This window comes from Hyla sarda, chromosome 8 (genome assembly GCF_029499605.1).
Source record: "Hyla sarda isolate aHylSar1 chromosome 8, aHylSar1.hap1, whole genome shotgun sequence".
Lineage (NCBI taxonomy): Eukaryota > Metazoa > Chordata > Amphibia > Anura > Hylidae > Hyla > Hyla sarda.
The window spans coordinates 192,159,814-192,184,091 of record NC_079196.1 but is presented as its reverse complement, the minus strand read 5'-3'; the positions used below and the strand labels follow the sequence as shown (position 1 = coordinate 192,184,091).

General features: G+C 43.9%; 2 protein-coding genes across 5 annotated transcripts in view; one reads left to right on the top strand and one right to left on the bottom strand.

Annotated features, from left to right (window-relative positions):
* C8H7orf50 (chromosome 8 C7orf50 homolog) overlaps positions 1-24,278 on the top strand; it is a 273,243-nt gene that overhangs the window by 167,406 nt on the left and 81,559 nt on the right. The gene's annotated exons all lie outside the window — the stretch shown is intronic.
* Positions 1-24,278, bottom strand: part of GPR146 (G protein-coupled receptor 146) — a 43,714-nt gene that overhangs the window by 3,452 nt on the left and 15,984 nt on the right. The window contains exon 1 of one of the 4 annotated variants that reach the window (XM_056536531.1): positions 14,178-14,314. The exons of 1 other annotated variant lie outside the window; for it this stretch is intronic. The gene's annotated coding sequence lies outside the window, so the exon portion shown is untranslated. Of the gene's footprint in view, positions 1-4,073; positions 4,361-14,177; positions 14,315-24,278 lie in introns of those variants that run through there. 2 more of the 4 variants (XM_056536532.1, XM_056536530.1) reach the window with 2 other exon arrangements.

Sequence of the window (24,278 nt, the reverse complement as noted above, 5' to 3'; positions counted from 1 at the left end):
TATTATCTGGGATGGAGGGGAGAATATTATCTGGGATGGAGGGGAGAATATTATCTGGGATGGAGGGGAGAACATTAGAAGGAATCAGATAGATAAATGTCAATTAAGGCCGATCTGAGAGGACAGAAACCTTAACTACTGTAATAATTGAGTGATTTGAGACAGACCGGTTGCTAGGGATGGTACTGCCTAGTAACCAAATTTTTTTTTATGTGGTTGCCAGATGAAGAGTTTTATCAAAACTCGTGCAGAGCGAAAGCTGAGCAGTTGTTCCTAGCAACAATCAGATCACTTCAATTTGTAAAAGGAAAAAGCAACCAGTCTGTCACCTGTCACGGGTCATCACCTTAATGCCAAACTGATGCCAAGCTTAGGGTGGCAGAGGTTTATTACTTAAATGAAAACTATTCTTCTTTTACCTCAAAAATCAGATGTCAAGAATATCTAAACAAGTAAAAAAGTTTTTACACAGAAATAACCCTTATCAGCTGATGCATGGTGTGAGGCAGACCTTCTATAGCTCTAGTATTAGGGAAATGTGTCCCAGCATGGCCTGTCAGTCTATACACTTTATAGAGCTACTAAGCAGAACCTACGCAAATAATACCAATGTAGTAAAACGGATAAAGCTCATCTCTCTTGCTAAATACTTTAGGGGAGATTTATCAAAACCTGTCCAGAGGGAACGTTGACCAGTTGCCCATAGCAACCAATCAGATCGCTTCTTTCATTTTTCAGAGGCCTTATTAAATATAAATGAAGCAATCTGATTGGTTGCTACGGGCAACTGGTCAACTTTTTATCTACACAAGGTTTTAATAAATCTTCCCCTTTGTGTTTCCAACCTGTGAGGCAACGTCAATAAGATCCATCGGAGTTATGACTGTGCTGGATTTAATTATGCATCGATGGCGCTCAATAATTCATGTGCACTTGGAAACCTTTGCCATGTGATCTCTCCGAAGAACAGGCACTCTTAACAACACTGCTGAAGAAACGCTGACCCACATACCATTCCTTCCCTCCTCTCTCCAGCTGGCATACTTTTATGGTGCCAAAGCTAATGATGCCAATTGCAAATAAGAAGGAACGTGAAGTCACAGAGTAAAAGTAGTGTCGAAATGTTCAGTAATAGCATTGACCTCAGGTTCTGCTGGCTTGGATACGCATATGAACTTAATAAAGCGGGTGGCCAAGTCGCCTTGTCATTTATCCAGTCAATGCCAATGAAAATGGCAACATTGATTTTCCATAACTATAGCCTCATACTCACAGCAAAGCTTTGTGCACAGGGTCTATGTGGTGGCACTACTGTATGGTGCTTTCATATTGCATTGTATTTTCCTGTATATTACTTCTAGCACATGATATATCTGCAATACAACTGATAGCGTGGCACTGTCTCCCCCCCCACCACTGCCGCAGATTCAGCCCTAAATTTCACCATATCCGTGCCCGGCCAAATGTGCATGTTCAAAGAGCAATTGGGATGACTATCTGTTGGCTGAATGAGCATTTAGCTGACAGCTACTGAAGGTATATGACCACATTAACGCGAATCTGTCATCAGATTTTACCCTATATGAGGGATGGCAACGCGTAACGCGTTGCCATCCCTCATATAGGGTAAAATCTGATGACAGATTCGCTTTAATGTAGCCATATACCTTCAGTAGCTGTCAGCTAATTGCTCATTTATAGAGTAAAATCTTCTTTCTTACCATGTACCATCATGGAGAAAGTGACTTTTAAACTTGCCCCGTGCCATATTCTTATGACCCTGAAGTAGTCCCAGGGCTGTGCAGCTTTTTGTAGTAGTCTCCGCTGCTCCGGGCTGTAACCACTTCTACCAGGTGTGATTGACAGTAGGAATGGTTACAGCCCAGAGCAGCGGAGAAAGTCAGACACCTCTTGGACTACTTCAGGATCATTCAAATATAATGCAGGACCGGCAGCAGAAAGATGATTATACCCTATATAACTGTGATATCCCAGTACAGGACATGGTCCTGTACTACCCTTAGGCCCTGACAGGTTGAGTCCCTCAGTGACCTGGGGGCTCCCTTCCAAGGTCTCCCCCTGCCTAAACAGGATCCCTATGTATAGGTAGTATAGAGGTCCTGTGGTAGGTCTCAAGGACCTGTGTAAATCTCACATGTTATGTTGTGCAGTCACATGACTTGTTGTCACATGTTCTCCCTGAGAGAACCAGCTTAACCTATGACCCTCAGCTTGACTAATGGGCTTTAGTCCAGCCCCCCCCCCCCCCCACTATATAAAGGGACGGCCATTACAATTCTGTCCCATTGATACCAGCTCTGCTGCTGCAGGCATTAAGTCTTTGCTGAGCACAGCAACCACCAGAGAGTGCAAGTGATCAGCATCTGGAAGACCCCAAAAGCTACCGTCTCTCTAGTAAGTCTCAAGTCTTTGTCTGCTCTCACTGAAACTAGTCAAGTCCTGCACATAGTCAAGTCAAGTCTAATTTCAAGTCAAGTTAACTACAAGTATATTGGTCTAGCAAGCTGTGAGGTCCTATGGGTCCTGGCCACCTCTCTGGGAATCTGGTCTTAGCTGTGAAGATAATTACATCTGTCTTCTACTCAGTAAAGCCTCCATTTGACCTTAACTGGTTGTGGACTCATTTAATTTCGAGCAATTGGGATATCGGAAAATCCGGGTGTGTGGTGTTCCGGAACCCTAAAACCACACTGGGCATCACGAACACTAGGAGTTAATACCATCCAGCCCCCCGGGGTTAATACCATCTGATCCCACCGCTCACACCGCTACACCCCTGGTCCCGCCATTTCATCCCGTGGTCCACCACATAACGCGTTGCCACCCATTATGTAGGGTAAAATCTGATGACTGGTTCTCTTTAAGGTAGCCATACATACTTTTTATCTAATATGTCTTGGTGCCTTTACTCACTATTCTTTCCGCAAGCTACTATTTTAGAGATCACCTGAAACCACCTATTTTTTGTCTGAAATTCTTGCCGTGTTTTCCAACTTTTGAACAGAAACAACCATATATTAAGAGCTCATAACTGAAAACGCGGTTGCTAGCAAAGTTTGCCTTGACTGAAGGAGGCTATGACAATGCCTCTTAATATTACAAAAATAGGCAATAGGCTATTAATAGTTAGTAATCTAACCATGTACTTGTACAGTGAAGTCCAGCTACTGTAATAGGCCAACCACAGAGATAGCTCGCGTTCCAGAATGAGTAGCTTGGATCATACATGATGATCCCTTCTACAGAGAAACCATAAAATTCCATCGATAACGGTTTTTAGATAGTGCTATCAATGTACAGAACATTGATAACCAAAGCAAACCCTGATAATATGGACTTCTTTGGTGTATGTGATCATTGTCAGCTATTTTTTAAGCACATAATAAAGAAACATATCTCTGATTACAACGACAAGAATTTCACCACGGCTATTACATGACAACATATTTGGACGTCAGCCATAGGCTTAGAAATCTACATCAATAAACTACGTTATGTAAATAAGTTGTATGAGGTGGCTTCTTCCTTACAGAGACTGCGCCACCCATGTCCACCAGTTGTACCTGGTATTGTAACTTTGTTCTATTGGAATAACTATAGCAATAGGGTATGGAATCAGCTCACCCTGATGCCAAGATATCGAGCACAGAAAAGGTGCGGACTGCACCTGGAGACACACTGGAAGACCAGGAAACACCAGCTCGATTGCAGATGGCTAGACGGAACATCGGTACATGGAAGGATGTGACTCGTTTCGGCCAGGCACCTGGCCGAAACGCGTCACATCCTGCCATGTACCTGTGATCCGTGTAGCTGTTTGTGAATAAAGGTGAATATTGGATCTGCAATCGAGCTGGAGTTTCCTTGTTTTCCATTGGCATAACTATGTTCTACTTTCTCAACTAGTAAACACAATATATACAAATATAGTCAAGAGTAAAAGTGCTCAATGCACAATGTGTGACATTAGTAATGCCTAAATACTCTCCTTTATACAGCGTAGTGGTGCTTCCATAATCTAGACAAGATAAGAAATGATCATCTTGACATACCGCACATTCCTTAAAGAGTGGATGATTTACTTCAAGGTCAGAATTCTGCGTGATCTCCTACCTTGTGCTGGGTTCTTTTCATGCTAGATGGCTCTGCTGTGAAATAAAGTTTCACATAGGAAGGAAATTAATACGTTTCCTGAGTATATTGTGTTCTCCTCTCCGTTTCCGAGCAGTGCGGAGCCGATTGTTTCATGCTGCTGGTGAAACATCTCCACGAGAGCTGCACTTGTTTTCCAGCCCATATGCTGCTCACAAAGTTTCAGCCTCACTTGGCAGGCAACCACTCCCTATCGACTGTTTACAAGAATGGGGAATGGCTCACACAGTGATAGGCGGTGATGAGATTAGAGACAGACATACAGGTGCCTGATGCTCTCCTAACTGCCCTCTCCCATTTCCCGCTAAGGAAATGTATAGCGGATGTGTCACATGGACATCTCGAGTATCAGACTCACTCCAATGCATAAGGATGGAATAAGATTTGTTTAAATCCCTCTCAGCATAAAATACAAGTGGAACTGCAATCTGCAGAGGGAAATAGATCCTCTTGCGCTCACCCGATAATCGTGTAGAAACCATTACGAACAATGGAATTAAATAAAATAAAAAAATCCTTTATTTTTAGTGCTGTGTACTACGCATTTCAAGGGGTGGGACCCCCTCTTCGTCACGACCTGACGAAGAGTGGGTCCCACCCCTTGAAAAGCGTAGTCCACAACGCTAAAAATAAAGGATTTTATTTAATTTCATTGTCCGTATCGGTTTATACACGATTATCGGGTGAGCGCAAGAGGATCTATTTCCTTCTGCAGATTGCAGTTCCACTTGTGACTTCTCGGACCGTCCCTGAATTATACCAGCGACGGGCAAGATCCAGGCTGCACCCCGATCGCACACCCGAGCATTGGGTATACAAGCTACAATAGGTGTTGTGCTCTAAGCATAACACCCCCAGGATTTAATCTTGTTGCTACTAGTGATCTCTGCTCCACCAGAGTAACGGCACATGTCTTTTGCGCTCTTGTCTGTTTTATATTTTTCATATACTGCAAGCCTCAGTATAAAATACACTACGGTGCCTTATAACAGTGTGAAACCACCATACATTGCGAAAACATACTTAAGTATATGCCTAAGCAGCAGTGTATAACAAAAAACAGCTCCACCAATAACGTGATCTAACTACAGAGGTAACAATAATACTACTATACAGAGTATAATTAATACTAAGGTGTGTGATGGTTACAAGCCTCCTTTCACCAAAGCATCTATACGACTTTAATCAATGGGGATGGCGGATGCACTTTGTCGCATCAGGCCAGCAATAAATATAAACTTTCTGTACAAACTATTGGTGCGGTATGTACAGCATCCCTGTTGTCTTAAAGTTTTTTTTAGCATTTATGGTTAAAGGGGTACTCCTCTGCCTCAGCGTTTGGAACATTTTGTCCTGAGCAGCCGCCATGCCCTTCCCCATAGACTTGCATTGAGGGGGCATGGCCGTTACGTCACAAAGGGCGTGGTCGTGATGTCACCCCCCACGCAGCGCACACCCAACATTCAGAACAAAATGTTCTGATTGCTGGGGCAGTGGAGTACCCCTTTAAGGTCTAAAGCTGGCCATACAAGGTTGGTTTAGCCAACAGCTCTCTCCCCCTATACACCCTACACATGGATGTCTTTTAAGGGTACGTTCACACGTGTGGATTTTCGCAGCGTATTTAGCTGCGGATCCGCTGGTGAAGGCCCGCTCTATGCTGGCTTTAGCTGAAAATTTGCGCGTGTGAACGTACTCTAAAAGTCGAAAGGGGAGAAAAATGCTTCTAGACTCCTGGAGGTGGCTTATTTCCCAAGCACAAAGAGATTGGGTATGTTGAAATCCCACTGCCCAATCCTTCTACTAGAAGAAATCACTAGTTAACATGGCTGTACAAACCCCAGTTTTACTGCCCTATGCCAGTTTAATGACATGTACGGGTAGATAAGCGGTGCCTTCAGGTTCTTTTGTATTAATTAGTGTAGTTTTCCAAAATGTAAAATCCAAGACAGAAAGGCAATATGTCAATTCTCACAAGATTGTAGTAAGTGCAGATGTCTCATCAACCATGAATAGCACTGATATATTTGCTTGCTCATGTAAGGCTTCTTTCACACTACCGTCATGTTCCTGCATTTTGACAGCCGTTTTTCTGCTGAAAGAGGTCATGAAAAAATAGACAAAATAATTGAACATCGGATGATAACGGATGAACAATGTCCGTTATTTTAACTGGCATTCTGTCAAAATAACGGACATGTTCCATCCGTTATCACCCGTTATTTCATCCGTTATAGTCCGTTATTTTATGTCCGTTATTTTATTTCCATGTTCTGAGCATGCGCAGTACAAATAACGGATCATAACGGATGTTAAAATAATGGGCACTAACGGATGCCAATTTTGAACATCCGTCACCAATAGACTTCAATGTTAAAATTTTAACGACCGTTATTCCACCGTCACTTTTGCCGGGACAAAAATTACTGCATGCACCATCTTTTGTGCCATCAAAAATAACGCCCGTTAGTCATAATGGGACATAACTGGTGCTGCAGGATGGTCAAAAAATCCCAATGGCCTGAATGGGATATTTTGACGGCCGTATTAGGGACTTTCAGACGGGAGTTCATGATGGAAGGTTTTGCAGGGTGACAACGGTAATATGAAAGGGGCCTAAGGAACACAATAAGAGGTCTTAAAGGTGTTATATCATGAAAAACATTTATTACATGTGTCCACCACTGGGACCCCTACTGATCCCTAGAAGGTGGGTCTTAAGTCTTCCCCTCACCACAGTAAGAAGTCCAGTCAGTCCGGTCAATGTGCATGAGGCCCCATAGTGATCTTACCTTCATCACTTATTCTGTGAGATACTGGGGTGTTAGCTACACACACAGTGCTTCTCGTGGGCAAAGAACAAAGAGATAAGAAGCAAACTGCAGTGTCATCTGAGCATCTGGAGAAAATGAGATGGTCACAAAAAGATGTAGTAATGCTGACCACAGGGTCATGACACAGATATATATGTAGGAGATAAAAGATTTCAGACCAAGCACTTTTTAAATAAAAGTTTCACTTTAAGGTCTCAGCATTTTACTGTCCTTCACAAATGAAGAGAATCTTAAAGCTTCACTAGTCCTCAACCAGACCAAACCACTGGGAACAACTATTTAGAGCAAACCTGCCATACATGGGTAGTGGCTTGAAAAAAATAGGACTGCCAAGTTCAACCAATTATTATTACCAAGTTGATGCAGAGGCAAAAAGTTTAAAAGTGTAGACCAAAGAGCCATACAGTGAAAGGTTTTGTTTATATGTTCATAGCGGATTCCATCATAAATAGATCCATCGCACAATAGACACCATCCAAGACCGAGAGACAAAATTGACGTATAATGGATATCCTCAGATCCCACCATGGTGTCGGTTGTATTGATAGGAAGAATAGTACTGTGCCCTTCTCATATATATATATATATATATATATATATATATATATATATATATAGCCCCAATAAAATTCATTATGACTTATTGGCAGTCGAACAGGTCCCTGCTTCAACATTCTGTATGTTAAATACCAGTAAACTTGTGTATGGTTGGCAACAATAGGTTTTTGCAGTCTTTACATCTTTTATTTCTATTGATATACAATATTAATAGAAACTGACCTATGAATACATGGTTGTCCTCGGCATGAAATGTGCTTCATCACTAGCTAAAATCTGGAGTTCTTGGGGAAAGTCTTTGAAAAAAGAGAAGATGGTGCATACTAGTGGTTCTAAAGGTGGTTATACACATTAGATAGAAGTAGGTTAATGACTTAATGAATGATCAAATGATGAACAACCATTTTTCAGACTGTATTTGCAGTAAAAGCCCCCATACTCCTTAGTCATATGTCGGCCAAACTCCCCGATTTAGGCAGGACCACCTAACCATCTTATGTGTTTGAGGGTCTTCCAATTCTTTTCAAACAGTTAATATCGGTGGAGATACGGTAATCCATCGCCAGATTTGTCTTGCAGACCCCATATTCCAAACACATGAACGCTGAGCTTTTGAGTGTATAGGGGGGAATTGGGAGATTGAGCTATTGGCCAGACATTTAATATTTTAGGGGTCTATTTAGATAGGCAGACCCATGCTTATTGTGAGCGCCGATCTACCCGATCAGTGCTCATTTTTACATGGCTCAATGATTGTGAGGCCAGGGCTGGCTGGATAGGTTGTGTGGCCCTTCACATACATTAAACTTCCCTATTTATAAAAGGAAATGTGCCATTGGCCAACAATGATTTTTAGGCCCATCACCCAGCCAGCTTATCTGATTGTTGGGTGTTCGGAAAGATGAATGTTGGCTGATGTGTATGGACAGCTTTAGGCTGATGTCCTCGTAAATCCTAATAATAGAGTTACAGAACGTGCTCTGTTAGCGAGCATGGATTCATACTATTTCATTATGTCTGGATGTCAAATTTTTATTCCCCTTAATGTCACAAGTTGCTCTTGTAAGGACTTTGTTAAGCAAACACGAGAACTCTTTAGGGTAAATATTCATAGATCAGCAAAATGGGAGACAATCTCTGTGGTGAAGGATTACTTCTGCCATAGAGTTCACAATCAACAAATTCTTAGTTGCTGTTTAAATAAGTCGATATTGTTGTTGCAGAGCTCCACGTAGCTGAAGCGAGACACTGATCTCTAGAGTATGCAAAATATGTGCTCTTGCATTCAAATACGGTTTCCTCCGGGCTACCTGTAGTTCCTGTCTCATCTGCACAGACACAGTCCCTATAATAATCAGTGGTTTCTCATTTATGCTTAAAGAAACGAAATTGTGCAGGTGGAGGCTGCAGAGATCACAGAGCGTGGAGAAAGAGTCACTCAGGATCTCCTGGGGGTGAAGTGTAGGGTTTCATTTAGGAGATTGCTTCTTCAGTTCTTCAGAAACAAGACAGAACCTAAAGGGGTATTTCAGGATTTTTATTCTTCATCCTTTGAGCCCATGGTGCCCAGTGATAGTACTGTGTAATTTACTTCTATTACCTCTGATCTCAGCTTTGTCCCGTTTTCATGCACAGGATCCACACCCGAAAGTGCTGTAGTAAAAATATTTTTATTTTGCTTTTGCCTCTGACCTTTCCCTACATTTCATGTGGCCAGAGACGATATGTCATAAGTCACATGGTCTTCAGGGGGTGTGGCTATGCTGCAAAGGGTGAGTGGATATCAGGGTGGAAGGGGTTTACTGAAGAGATATGGTTTTACAGCAGGCCCCATGGATATAGACATAAATATATGGCCAAGACCCTATTTCTGTGAATGGAGAAGGTTTCTGGATATGCTTTGTGACCTGTGGAGAGGTCGTTGATCAGGGTGGAGGGAGGCTGAGCTGTGAGCTTGAGAGCTGCAGGATGGGAAATACTTTACTTTTGATCTACTGCTTCCATTAGGGTGCAAAGGAGGACTTATTGTGTATAGCTTACTGTTTTATTGGTCTGTTCCTCCGGAGCATTGACATCTCTTGGCGTTGGGAAAACCAAAGAAAACTGGAAAGGTCACTTAAAACAAAGGGAAGTGGATTATAGCAAATTGTCTCTTTTTATATAAACCCCCCTCCCAGTCTCCTCCACTAAGCCATCTTATTCACTGGCTGCTGAGGTTCTATTGTGATTCAGAGTCGGGTTATATAAGGAGAGGACATTATAATCCCCATCTGCAGTTTTGAGTGATTCCCATAAACCATTCACGTTCTAGGAATATAAGAACAGCTCAGAGCTTGTCCTGGTGATGTAGGTTTCACTTCACCAAATACAATTCATCTTAAATCTTTACAGGATCATGATTTATTCTTAATAATGAGTTCAGAATATAGTTTTTTACATGGCCAACAATACTTTCCATGTTCATATGGACAGAATGATGGTGTTGTATGGTGTAGTGTATGGACTTTGTGATCTCAATATCCACTGCACACTATGGATTCTACACTGTAGCAGCTACAGTGAGACTTATTTTTCACACCCTAGGATAATGTCAAACGTCAACAACAGTGTATCCCTCTATATTTACATGGGGTTTTCTGTAACTCAGCATGGCAGCTAAATAGGATTTCTGCTTTGGATTAGCATCCCCCCCCCACCCTCCCTTGTTACAAGTGTTCCTTCTGAGCTCTTTTTAAACAGGAGCCTTGGGGGCCACCATTCTTGTGATCGATGGAAGTCCCAACAATTTGACTCATTTCACCAATCTTGTGGATACTCTATAACACTACTCAATGTATTAAATGGCTTCTGGAAATGATGCATCTGGTGACCCTACGAATGAAGAATTAGGGTTCTATACATTTACATTCTTATTTTAGCATTCTGGGCTCAGGGTGAGGATTGTAAAATGACATGATCACCTTTAAACCCATGCACACATTTATGATCTTGTCACGCCTTTAAGGTAGTAGTCATTGGAGACAGTACTTCTTTGTCACACGTCTGGATTAAAAAACAGGTGAATCATCATTTTTATTGATTTCCTTTCGGCAGTAATTTAATAGGGGGTGAAATATTAGATCAGGTCTTTCATCCCTGAAGCGAGTAAAGTGATCGGAGGAAATGAGGTTTTATAAGTGTCTATCATGATGGAATTCCCATGTCAACAAGGTGTGAATGAATTAGAGGCAAGGTTGCACTTACTAGAGACAACGCAGGCAAGCTAAAAGCTTAGCCTGGCCCATTGCCCTTCCTGGTGAGCATCCACAAAGGGTCACAAAAAAGTGTTAGAGAGGGGGAATGTTCTTGAATGGAAATGTGGAGTATACAAGGGGCACAATTTAGACTTTTTAGTCTTAGACCAGGGTCACCAGCTGCAATACGTGCCCCATTTTATTTTTCAATGAAGCAATATATTCAAACACTAAACACAAATGGGTGCGATTTATGTACCATTATCTTAAAACACAAGGGTGGTGGGCATATAGGTGATCCATTCACTTTAGGGTGTCATGCCTTGGTCACAACAACAACATGTGCCTTGTATTACTTATGTCCAGAGGCTGCCTGCATCCAACTGTTTCCCAGACGTGAGCACGGTCTGTAATAATGCAAAGAGAATCCAAAAAACAAGCAATAGCCCAGAAAGAACACCACCTTTGCACTTCACACGGCTGTTGCGTCACTTGAATCGATTACTGGACAAGTTTGGTGAAAAAAATATAGATTTATTCAAATGCAATGGGATAGCACATTTCCAGGGTCATACTACACTCTTCGTCAGGTCCATCAAACTAAGACCTAGTGAAGAGGGTAGTCTGACCTTTCAAACATGTTGTCCCATTGTATGTGAAAAAATGTATATTTTTATTTATACCAATCCTGTCCGGTATTCAGTTCTATTGGAATAGTGGTCGATGGAAGCGCCGTGGATGTTTCTTTCTTGTCTATTCCTTGGTGTACTCCTTGGAATCTCTTTATATTTTTATCAATGGAAATATGTGCTGCAGTTCACACTGCTTCCAACACGAGTTATGGCACATATTCTCTGTACTTTATTCCAGGCATATTGCCCAGTAAAGCATCAGGCGCCATGACATTTAGTGAAATTCATGTCATCAATCCAATTCTACCCTCAGAACTTCTGTCAGGCATTGCTGTGTGAACATAGCCTAAGTCTTTCTCTCTCACCTTTATGTAAGTTCTTGTCTGCATGAAGCACACTTAGGCTTGGGCTACATGGCGATTTTGGTCATGCGACAGTCACATCTAAGTTTGGTGCGACTTGCTATGGCATAACTTTATTACCGTTATGATTTAGCTGTACAAAAAAAACCATAGTCAAATCGCACAGAATCCGCGTTCAGGTCGCATGTGACTTGCATTAAGGTCTATGGTGATAAAGTTGCGTGAAACATCGGAGATGTATTTTATTGCGTCCGTGTCATGCTCTTTCCCAGTGCTGTGTAGACTCATTCTTACGTTTTATACACAGACTGACGCCCCAACAATATCCTGTTAACCTATAATCACACCTTATATGTCATCTTGTCTGTTTGCAACAAAGTCCATTGAAACCCACAGACGCAGTGACCCATATTGCCCCTACAATTCCTCCACATCTGCGAGCTATTGTATTTTCCGTAGGGGTTAAATTAAAGAGGACACGTCCAGCTGATCACTGTGTTTTCAGACCGAAGCAGCCAATCTCTCTAAAGCCTTTTGCGATTAGAAATGCTTGAATGATTACTATGTCGCAGAAAGGACTTTAATCCCCAGATCTGTTTACAGACACGGGTCCAGGCTGACCGGTGGGGCAAAGGCCCCTGTGCAAGCCTGCGGCTCCACATCTCATTAGGGAAGTCACTTTATCCCGGTGTGTCTGTCAGTGGTGACCAGCCTGTGACAAGGATGTATTACACCGTAAACTGCTCTGGACAGAACTGCATTCATATGGGGGGGCTAAAATATAATCATTATTGGTTTCACAACTCGCAGCTAAGCAAATTTATTAACGCAGCTTGGCCAACGCCGTGCTGCAGCGGACTCCATGCCAATAGGGACCCTATGGTAATTATGGTACCATCAGGGTAAAGCAGTGTTCTGGAAAGATGTAGCAGAGCTGAGCTTGTGTTTTGATGTGAAATGAGATATTTACTTCAATGTGGCCTTATGGTAGGGTTTTACATAGGAATGCCGGTAAACCTGTTACATTATGTCATTGATGCTCTTACAGTATACGATTAATGCCGGTCTGTACAGTCATTGCTTGTATTTTTAGTATCGTACATATATGGCTCTTACGGTGTTTGATTTTGCTTTACACCAACATACACCTCTCTCTGTTCCAGATATTCACTGGATCTTCTATCCCATGTATAGGAAACGAGTACCTCTATAATTTCCCCCATCCTTTGTATGCTAATGTAACCACAATGCTTGTGAAGCGCCCTGCATACATTTACACAATTCTTTGAGAAGTGATATAGGGTTGGCATCCCTAGGGACATACTACATTTTAACTATATAACCACAAAGTGCATCAAAGGCAAAGTTGCAAATTCCGGCAGCATTTGCTCAGAAGGGGGAGATGAGGGGACAGTAATGACTGTGACACATGGGAGATGAGGGGACAGTAATGATTGAGACACACAGGAGAGGAGGGGACAGTAATGTCTGTGACACTCGGGAGATGAGGGGACAGTAATGACTGTGACACACGGGAGATGAGGGGACAGTAATGACTGTGACACACGTGAGATGAGGGGACAGTAATGACTGTGACACACGGGAGATGAGGGGACCATAATGACTGTGACACACGGGAGATGAGGGGACAGTAATGACTGTGACACACGTGAGATGAGGGGACAGTAATGACTGTGACACACGTGAGATGAGGGGACCATAATGACTGTGACACACGGGAGATGAGGGGACAGTAATGACTGTGACACCCCGGAGATGAGGGGACAGTAATGACTGTGACACACGGGAGATGAGGGGACAGTAATGACTGTGACACACGGGAGATGAGGGGACAGTAATGACTGTGACACACGGGAGATGAGGGGACAGTAATGACATAGCAGAATTTCTGCAATTCTGCACATATTCCATTCTGCAAAGCTTGCTGAAAAGAATTGCGGAATTCCGGCCAAATTTCCGCAATTTTGACAAAATTTCCATGTTCTCAGAACACAGAATTCCAACGAACTTCAAGCCCCATTGACTTTAATGGGATTCCGCCACAGAATTCAGCAAAATACAAGACTCGGAAATGGCACCGCGGAATCTCATTGAAGTGAACATAACCTAACTTTGCGAGCTGATAACTAATTCTACAGGTGCTCCAGAAAACACATTATTATAAGAAATTATCTGTGGTGACAAATTCAGCTTTGCTACTCTGCAGGTAGATGTGGTATCGGAACAGCTTGCTTGCTCGTTTGGAAATATCGTAGAAAGGAAAGCTGTGGAGATACCCCGATCTTGTTACATAAGACGTCTGATAGTTACCGAAGTCATTCATTGCGAGTGGAGAGCACGGATGAGCTGGTAGTGCCGACTTACCTGACGTTCCCTGCTAGGAGGCTGCGAGGTGACGGAAGCATTTTGCAGATTACACATGAGAACACAAAGGTTTCATCTCCTAAGGCACGGAGGGTACACACCGCTTCCACCAGACATGCTGACAGAGACTGAAGCCCTGCTCCTGGCACTGCTAAACTTGCTGTGTATACACGTGACCTGGTGTACACACAATCCTCACAGGCTTCAGCCGCCCTTTCCCATTGGCTCCCAGCTTTATTACAGAAACAAGCCCCTCATAATCATGGCCCTAAGTGACTGTGACAGCCGGGGAACGGGGCCTGATCATTGCCCTGAGGCTTCTCCAGCCCAGCCATAAGCTTTTGTTTTCTTTAGAAAGGAGCGGGAAAGGGGGTTATGTGACCTGTCCTGAAAAACCAGTGTTAGGGTTTGCTTTTTGAAACAGTGTGCCTCCAGCTGTTGCAAAACTACAACTCCCAGCATACCTGGACTGCCGAAGGCTGACCGTCACCATAAGTAGGTACAAACAACCAGGTCTTAGTCATACATACAATTTAGTCACACTTTTAATTAAGACTATGAATCTGCTATCTTTATCAGGACCGTAGAGTATAATAGAACATTAGTGTGACTGTCTGACCTCTGCTTTATTCAGCCGGGGGACATGGGACTCCTGTCCATGTAATCTGTGGGCTCTCAGTAGAGGGACTCTCACCAGTCACTCATTGTTGTTGTCTTTTAAGGGCAAACCCCTTTAAAGGGGTACTCTTGTGGAAAACAATTTTTTAAGATCAACTGGTGCCACAAAGTTAAACAGATTTGTAAATTACTTCTATTTAAAAATCTTAATCCTTCCAGTACTTCTCAGCTGCTGTATACTACACAGGAAGTTGTATTTCTTTCTGGAGTTCTTTTTTGTCTGTCTACAGTGCTCTCTGCTGACACCTCTGTCCATGTCAGGAACTGTCCAGAGCAGAAGAGGTTTGCTATAGGGATTTTCTTGTACTCTGTACAGCTCCTGACATGGACAGAGGTGTCAGCAGAGAGCACTGTGGTCAGACAGAAAAGAACAACTCCACTTCCTGTGGAGCATACAGCAGCTGACGAGTACTGGAAGGATTAAGATTTTTAATTAGAAGTAATTTACAAATCTGTTACAAAACTTTCTGGTACCAGTTGATTTAAAAAATAAAAATAAAATTGTTTTCCACCAGAGTACCCCTTTAAAGAGTATGTTTATTAAAGAAAAAAAAATCTGAAACAATGAAGGTGTAAAATGGAGCATCATCTACTATTGACGCAGGGCTTGACAAATTTGTTAAGAATCTTGGAGCCAGCATAAAAAAGTTAGGAGCCAGGACGCTGCACATCACTTAACGTCATATGATCAGTCTTTAATCACCCCTCATGTCTCCATGTGTGTCAGTCATTAGTGTACTCAATCTTCTCTTTGTTTCACAGTCATTATAGTCCCCTCATCTCTGTGTCACAGTGATTACTGTCCCCTCATCTCCCTCATGTGTCACAGTAATTTCTGTCCCCTCATCTCCCCCTTGTGTCACAATCATTAACGTCCCATCATATATCCCTGTGTCAGTCATTAGTGTACCCCATCTCTGTGTCAGTGATTACTGTCCCCTAATCTCTGTGTCACAGTGATTACTATTCCCTTCATCTCCCTCATGTGTCACAGTGATTCCTGTCCACTCATCTCCCTGTGTGACACAGTCATTAGGGTCCCCTCATCTCCCCCATGTGTCACAATCGTTAGTGTCCTCTCATCTCCTCCAGGTGGTGTCACAGTTTTTAGTGTCCCCTCATCTCTACCCTGTGTGTCACAGTCATTAGTGTCCCCTCATCTCTACCCTGTGTGTCACAGTCATTAGTGGCCTCTCATCTCCTCCAGGTGTCAGTCATTAGTGGCCTCTCATCTCCTCCAGGTGGTGTCACAGTCATTAGTGGCCTCTCATCTCCTCCAGGTGGTGTCACAGTCATTAGTGGCCTCTCATCTCCTCCAGGTGTCAGTCATTAGTGGCCCTCTCATCTCCCCCGTGTGTCACAATCGTTAGTGTCCTCTCATCTCCTCCATGTGGTGTCACAGTCTTTAGTGTCCCCTCATCTCTACCCTGTGTGTCACAGTCATTAGTGGCCTCTCATCTCCTCCAGGTGGTGTCACAGTCATTAGTGGCCTCTCATCTCCTCCAGGTGTCAGTCATTAGTGGCCTCTCATCTCCTCCAGGTGGTGTCACAGTCATTAGTGGCCTCTCATCTCCTCCAGGTGGTGTCACAGTCATTAGTGGCCTCTCATCTCCTCCAGGTGTCAGTCATTAGTGGCCTCTCATCTCCTCCAGGTGGTGTCACAGTCATTAGTGGCCTCTCATCTCCTCCAGGTGTCATTCATTAGTGGCCCTCTCATCTCCTCCAGGTGGTGTCACAGTCATTAGTGGCCTCTCATCTCCTCCAGGTGTCAGTCATTAGTGGCCCTCTCATCTCCTCCAGGTGTCAGTCATTAGTGGCCCTCTCATCTCCTCCAGGTGGTGTCACAGTCATTAGTGGCCTCTCATCTCCTCCAGGTGTCAGTCATTAGTGGCCTCTCATCTCCTCCAGGTGGTGTCACAGTCATTAGTGGCCTCTCATCTCCTCCAGGTGTCAGTCATTAGTGGCCTCTCATCTCCTCCAGGTGGTGTCACAGTCATTAGTGGCCTTTCATCTCCTCCAGGTGGTGTCACAGTCATTAGTGGCCTCTCATCTCCTCCAGGTGGTGTCACAGTCATTAGTGGCCTCTCATCTCCTCCAGGTGTCAGTCATTAGTGGCCTCTCATCTCCTCCAGGTGGTGTCACAGTCATTAGTGGCCTCTCATCTCCTCCAGGTGTCAGTCATTAGTGGCCCTCTCATCTCCCCCGTGTGTCACAATCGTTAGTGTCCTCTCATCTCCTCCATGTGGTGTCACAGTCTTTAGTGTCCCCTCATCTCTACCCTGTGTGTCACAGTCATTAGTGGCCTCTCATCTCCTCCAGGTGGTGTCACAGTCATTAGTGGCCTCTCATCTCCTCCAGGTGTCAGTCATTAGTGGCCTCTCATCTCCTCCAGGTGGTGTCAGTCATTAGTGGCCCTCTCATCTCCTCCAGGTGGTGTCACAGTCATTAGTGGCCTCTCATCTCCTCCAGGTGTCAGTCATTAGTGGCCTCTCATCTCCTCCAGGTGGTGTCACAGTCATTAGTGGCCTCTCATCTCCTCCAGGTGTCAGTCATTAGTGGCCTCTCATCTCCTACAGGTGGTGTCACAGTCATTAGTGGCCTCTCATCTCCTCCAGGTGGTGTCACAGTCATTAGTGGCCTTTCATCTCCTCCAGGTGGTGTCACAGTCATTAGTAGCCTCTCATCTCCTCCAGGTGTCAGTCATTAGTGGCCTCTCATCTCCTCCAGGTGGTGTCACAGTCATTAGTGGCCTCTCATCTCCTCCAGGTGGTGTCACAGTCATTAGTGGCCTCTCATCTCCTCCAGGTGTCAGTCATTAGTGGCCTCTCATCTCCTCCATGTGGTGTCACAGTCATTACTGTCCCCTCATCTCCAGCCAATCAGTAGCCTCGCCTTGATGCTCTGTACACTTGAGTACGGAGCGCCACCACCAAGGCCGCTGATTGACTGCGCGCGGTCACTTGACATGCACTTCTCCATTAACACCGGCGCACCAACTGCAGGCAGAGCAGGGGATCCCCACAAGAACCGGGGTATGTAGAACAGCTTGTTTTTCAAAGGAAGCCCTGTATAAAGATTTAGTCAAATTGGCTGTTCGTGCATGCTGGGAGTTATATTTTTGCAACAGCTGGAGTCCCACAGTTTAAAGACTGCTGATCTAGATGCAAAGAATTAGCAGCTCAGTCAACCTGTGGCCAGTGATTGGAAGAGATGTCTTCAGAAAATGGTGAGCAGCGGGGACTGAGCACCATCAGAACCGCAGCAGATCACAGTAGGTATGTACAGTTTTTTTTTTATTATTATTATTTACAATTTATCTAACCTAGCCTGGATACTTTTAGAAGGAAAAGTACCGTGTTTTTCGTCCTATAGAATGCACCGACGTATAAGACGCACCCTATTTTTAGGGGCAAAATCTAAAAAAATAAAGATTTTGAACCCAATAGTGGTCTTCAACCTGCGGACCTCCAGATGTTGCAAAACTACAACTCCCAGCATGCCCGGACAGCCGTTGGCTGTCCGGGCATGCTGGGAGTTGTAGTTTTGCAACATCTGGAGGTCCGCAGATTGAAGACCACTGCATAGGAGGTAATACTCACGTGTCCCCGTCGCTCCGGACCCGTCACCGCTGCCCTGGATGTCGCTCCATCGCTGTCCCCGTCGCTCCGGAACGTCTCTGCTGCCGGCCGGGTATCCTCTCTCTCCGTCGCCGCCATCACGTTGTTACGCACGCCGACGCACGTACGCGACGACGTGATGACGAGGAAGGAGAGCACCGGCCATACAGGGGATCCCTGAACGGAGAAGACACCGAGGAGGCAGGTAAGGTCCCTCCCGGTGTCCTGTAAGCACTAACCCGGCTATTCAGTCGGGCTGTTCGGGACCGCCGCGGTGAAATTGCGGCGGTCCCGAACAGCCGGGTTAGTGTCACTTTCCCTTCAGTCGCAGCGGTCAGCTTTGATCGCCGCGTCTGAAGGGTTAATACAGGGCATCACCGCGATCGGTGATGTCCTGTATTAGCCGCGGGTCCCGGCCATTGATGGCCGCAGGGACCGCCGCGATAGGGGTGTATTCGCCGTATAAGACGCACCGACTTTTTCCCCCCCAGTTTTGGGGAAGAAAAAGTGCATCTTATACGGCGAAAAATACGGTATATCACTGGACTACCCCTTTAATATATCTTTATAGAACCTGAAGCTCCATCTTATGCCCTTTTTTCAGATTTCTTTTTAATATTCTGCTCAATAACATTAGGAGGTTGTCTGTAGCTTGGAAAGCATGCGAGGCATCATAGGAATCCCAGCAGCCCGGGTGATCAGATTGTGCAAGATCTTTGATTTAAAACAACAAGAACTCAGGACTGCGTGTTCCTCTCTTTATTGTGGTACTTCAAGTACTTTCCGTACAAACTTGATTTATACTAAGAGAGTACTCAGTCGCATTGATACACACTGAAGACGTTACTTCTAGTAGAAGAGATGCCTGTTTATGGTGCATATTAACCTCATACTATACACAGCGATATTCTAAAAATATAACAAAATATTAGATAGTCATTTGTTGAACATACCGTAATTTGAATAAATGTACAAAATTGAATTAAAGCCTGTGTCGCTGTTCACAACTGCATCCACAATTCAGTATTTGCTTCAGAGCTGAAATCTAGAATTTCTTTTTTTTTTTTCCTCAATGTCTGCACAAAACTTTCTCTGGTAAGTATGTGGTCATTGCATCATAGTGGACATAACCTTGAATTTAGAATAGATACCCAGCACTCACCGGTCATGCTAAATCACGTAGTTTTATTGATCCATAGCAGGAATAGTTACATTACGGGTGCGTTTCGTAATATTGCCTTCCTCAGCTTGCTGCCTTTTATCAGCAAGCTGAGGAAGGCAATATGCCGAAACGCGTCCTTTATGTAACTATTCTTGCTATGGATAAATAAAATTACGTGATTTAAAGGGGTAGTCTGGTGGAAAACTTTTTTTTTTTAAATCAACTGAAGCCAGAAAGTTAAACAGATTTGTAAATTACTTCTATTAAAAAAAATAAAAATAAAATCTTAATCCTTCCAGTACTTATTAGTGGCTGTATACTACAGAGGAAATTATTTTCTTTTGGAATTTCTTTTGTCACTACCACAGTGCTCTCTGCTGACACCTCTGTCCATTTTAGGAACTGTCCAGAGCAGCATATGTTTGCTATAGGGATTTGCTCCTGCTCTGGGAAGTTCCTGACATGGACAGAGGTGTCAGCAGAGAGCATTGTAGTAGTGACAGAAAAGAAATCCAAAAAGAAAAGAATTTCCTCTGTAGTATACAGCCGTTAATAAGTACTGGAAGGATTAAGATTTTATTTATTTTTTTCATAGAAGTACCGTAGTTTACAAATCTGTTTAACTTTCTGCCACATGTTGATTTAAAAAAAAAAAAAGTTTTCCACAGGAGTACCCCTTTAACATCACCGGTGAGTGCTGGGTATATATTCTATATATTGGTCTGCTCCTACCTCGTGCACCACCGCCACACGCGGAAGTGCCGACCTAACTTCTACTAATAAACTTTAGTTTGACTTCTTTTTTTAAATTGTCAAAAATTCTGTACAACCAATTTTTACCTGTTTGTGTTAGTTGTGTGTAACAATGAAATTGTACTGACAGTGAGCTCCCACAAGGGTTGTCACCAAGCTCATTGAGTGCATGTTTCCATGTCTGTCGTGTGTTAAAGGGGTACTCCACTGGAAAACATTTTCTTTTAAATCAACTGTTGTCAGCAAGTTAAACAGATATGCAAATTACTTCTATTAAAAAATCCCAATCCTTCCAGTACTTATCAGCTGCTGTATGATCCACAGGAAGTTCTTTTATTTTTGATTTTCCTTTCTGTCTGACCACAGTGCTCTCTGCTGACACCTCTGTCCATTTTAGGAACTGTCCAGAGCAAGAATAGGTTTTGTATAAGTATTTGCTCCTACTCTGGACAGTTCTTAAAATCCACAGAGATGTCAGCAGAGATCAGTTGTGGTCAGGCAGAAAGGAAATAAAAAAAAAAAAGACCTGGAAGGATTGGGATTTTTTAATAGAAGTAATTTACAAATCTGTTTAACTTTCTGGCACCAGTTGATTTAAAAGAAAATGTTTTCCAGTGGAGTACCCCTTTAAGAAACATTGAGTGCAACTTTTTTCAGTCTGGTGCTATTACACCACAAAGGATCTATGCTGGATACCTCCATAGGTCTGGTGCTATACCCATTTCGGCCTATGGGATGCTGTGTGCAGTACATCTAACTTCTTGTAACCTGCATTGCCATCATATATATGAACCCGGATTTAGACTCGAAACTAAAATAATCTTCAGTCCTGCATAACTTGATAGGTTTGTTATTTAAAGGTTTGTACTCCAGTGGAAGTTTTTTAAATCAACTGTTGCCAGAAAGTTAAACAGATTTGTAAATTACTTCTTTTAAAAAATATCTTAATCCTTCCAGTACTTATCAGCTGCGGTATACTACAGAGGAAGTTGTGTAGTTCTTTTCAGTCTGACCCAGTGCTCTCTGCTGACACCTCTGTCCATGTCAGAAATTGCCATGTGCAGGAGCAAATCCCCATTGCAAACCTCTCCTGCTCTGGACAGTTCCTGACATGGACAGAGGTGGCACTAGAGAGCACTGTGGTCAGACACAAAATAAATTCAAAAAGAAAAGAACTTCCTGTGGAGCGTACAGCAGCTGATAAGTACTGAAAGGATAAAGATTTTTAAATAGAAGTAATTTACAAATCTGTTTAACTAAAAATAGTTTTCCACCAGAATACCCCTTTAAAGGAAAACTGTCAGCTTTCTCCCCCAGCACTAACCAGCGGTACTGGCGGGGGACGCTGATCAGTTTGATGCTTACCGTGCCCGGATCCGCCGCGCCGTTCAGCCATATTCTTCTATTTTCGGTATATGCTAATGAGGTGCTAACTGGCACTCTGACGTCAGTGCCACCGGCCAAAGCGCTGCCCAGCTCATCAATATTCCTCCCCTCCCTCTTCATTACAGAGCGGGGAGAAGAGGGAGGGGAGGAATATTGATGAGCTTGGCAGCGCTTTGGCCGGTGGCACTGACGTCAGAGTGCCAGTTACCCCGGCCGGTGCCAGTTAGCACCTCATTAGCATATACCAAAAATAGAAAATTTAGGATCCGGGCACGGTAAGCATCAAACTGATAATCGTCCCCCGCACTACCAGTTAGTACCGCTGGTTAGTGCGGGGGGAGAAAGCTGTCAGTTTTCCTTTAAGCGTCTTGAAAAGGTGGGTATGACAGTCATATCGGTGGGCACTCACTTTCTAAGAACAGCTATCTCATCTGAAAAGACCTTTTATATCCGCTTGACAGAAGGTATCTTCCATTTAGGGTTTATGCACGCAGCTATATTGCTGCTCTGTACAACCTCCCAGTTGGAACCATAATATGGCACCAATAAAAGTAAATAGCGCCACCGTGCACCGATGCATGACTTTAGTTCCATAAGGAAATCGTGGCATGCGTCACTGTATGCAGTAAGGAGATATTCTCCCTAATACTGTGGTGTTGTATGCATCTTGTGGTATCACATAGCAATTCCTATGGTTCCATGTAATGCCGTACAGACGTCATGCATACGGTTCTGGTGCAGAAAATTTCACGAGTGTTTCGGCAAAAACACCCTTTTAGGAATTACTGTACTCCGTAAGAGGTTGCGTTTTTGAACTAGTTCATGAAATGGTTAAAGGGTTACTCCACTGGCCAACATGGAACTGAATGTTCCGAACGCTGTTTTCGCCATGCGGGGGTCGGCCACGCCCCCTCAAAGCAAGTCTATGGGAGGGGGCGTCACGCCCCCTCCCATAGACTTGCATTGAGGGAGCGTGACCGTGACATCACAAGGGGGTGTGGCTGACCCCCGCAGCGTGAAAACGGCCTTCGGAACATTTAGCTCCACGCTGGCCAGTGGAGTACCCCTTTAAGACGCCAAGGTTGAAACACCAAGAATGTGTGGTTGCACTGTGTGAATAGCATCGCCAATGAACTGTAATGTCGGGAGCCTCAAACCAGCCGGTCCTGCTTAGCAAGAGCGATGACAAGATAACGTCCTATTGTGTTCTGCAAGAATATCTTTGAGACATAAGTGCGACACTTATCTTCATAAGTCAGTGGTGGTTGACATAGAGGGTAAATGACACTTGTGTTGTCCTGGACGGGGTGGGATGGTTGTCATTTGGGTGTTAGCCAGAGGGTGTTTAGAGATCAAAGTTACAGAAGGGGTGAGTGACCGCGCCGAGCAACACAAAGAAAAGACCGTTTGTGCTGTACATCACTCGCATGGAAAAACTATGTGCATGGGGGGAGGTCTTCCTTGTCAAGTTTTTGTATAAACTATGCGCACGCTGTATAATCTGGATGACGTAAAAGAGCAGCTTGAAATGAAAACAATATCAGTCAAAGTAATTTCCATATAAAGCCAACCCGGGGAGTGGAGACTTGCGCACATCTGCGCCCTCGAGAGTCTTTTCAGCCATCCTGTACTCTATATAACATGATGATGACAAATGTTGGCGAGTGGAGTGACTGAAAGACATTGACACATTGGATGTGTCCACGTGTCTACACTTTTCTATAGAATCATCGAATTCCTCAATAGACGGTGCAGTTAAAGGGGTACTCTGCTGCTCAGCGGTTTTTAACAAACTGTTCCGAACACTGGAGCAGGCGCCAGGAGCTTGTGATGTCATAGCCCCACCCCCTCATGATGTCACGCCCCCTAAATGCAAGGCGGTGGGAGAGGGCATGATGGCTGTCACGCCCCCCTCCCATAGACTGGCATTGAGGGGGTGGGGCGTGATGTCATGAAGGGGCCTGCCTCCACCATTCGGAACAGTTTGTTCCAAACGCTGAGCATTGGAGGACCCCTTTAAACATTCTTGTGGAGATTTATCAAAACCTGTCCAGAGGAAAAGTTGCTGAGTTGCCCATAGCAACCAATCATATTGCTTTTTTCTCTTTTGAAAAGGCCTGATTGGTTGCTATGGGCAACTCAGCAACTTTTCATCTGGACAAGTTTTGATAAATCCCCCTTCTGTTTAGTGCTTGAACAGTCTCACTGGCCATCCTCCAAACAAGAAGACTTTGCAGGTGTTGGTTCCTTGGTTTGTTCCAATTATCTGGCATTGTTGACTATATATATATATGTAGACAGATTTCTCCCTTTCGGGACTTGACCAAATTCTCTCTACCACATCAGGCTGAATATTTCTATCTTTAGATTAAAGGGGTTATCCAGGAATAGAAAAACAGAGCTAATTTCTTTTTAAAAATTGATACCCCTCCCCCCCCCCCCCCGTCTGTCTCCAGGTTCTTGTTAAATTTTATAATGCTCCCAGTTCACTGCCCCCATCATGAT